A 350-nucleotide genomic window follows, 5' to 3' on the forward strand; every position below is an offset into this window, starting at 1 on the left:
TTGCCATAGAGATATCAAACACCCCATAACAGTATAAAAGAGATACCATATTGACAAAGAAAGTATCTAGACAGAATCGAATCCTTTATAACGCACATGTGGCTCTCAAGGGATTCACGCATCTGTATTTTTTTTTTCCTATTGTTTTGTTTGATTTCATTTCATTCTTTTAATCCGCCAAAACCTCTGTGGGTTGCCATATCAAAGAGTAACTGGTGCCGACGATGTTTTCAAAAATGCAACGGATAAATGTCAAAATCCTTGCATACTGTACTAGCTGACGGAATGCGTTGAGGGGGAAATGAGAGGTTTTCTCGTCACTAGATTGCAGAAGAAATAGATTTTCGTTT

General features: G+C 37.4%; 1 protein-coding gene across 1 annotated transcript in view; it reads left to right on the top strand.

Moving 5' to 3' along the window:
* The window catches only part of LOC119581722 (spondin-1-like), a gene marked incomplete at its 5' end in the record, with an annotated part of 49,715 nt that overhangs the window by 871 nt on the left and 48,494 nt on the right, over positions 1–350 (top strand).

Source organism: Penaeus monodon, chromosome 15 (genome assembly GCF_015228065.2).
Source record: "Penaeus monodon isolate SGIC_2016 chromosome 15, NSTDA_Pmon_1, whole genome shotgun sequence".
NCBI classification, from domain to species: domain Eukaryota; kingdom Metazoa; phylum Arthropoda; class Malacostraca; order Decapoda; family Penaeidae; genus Penaeus; species Penaeus monodon.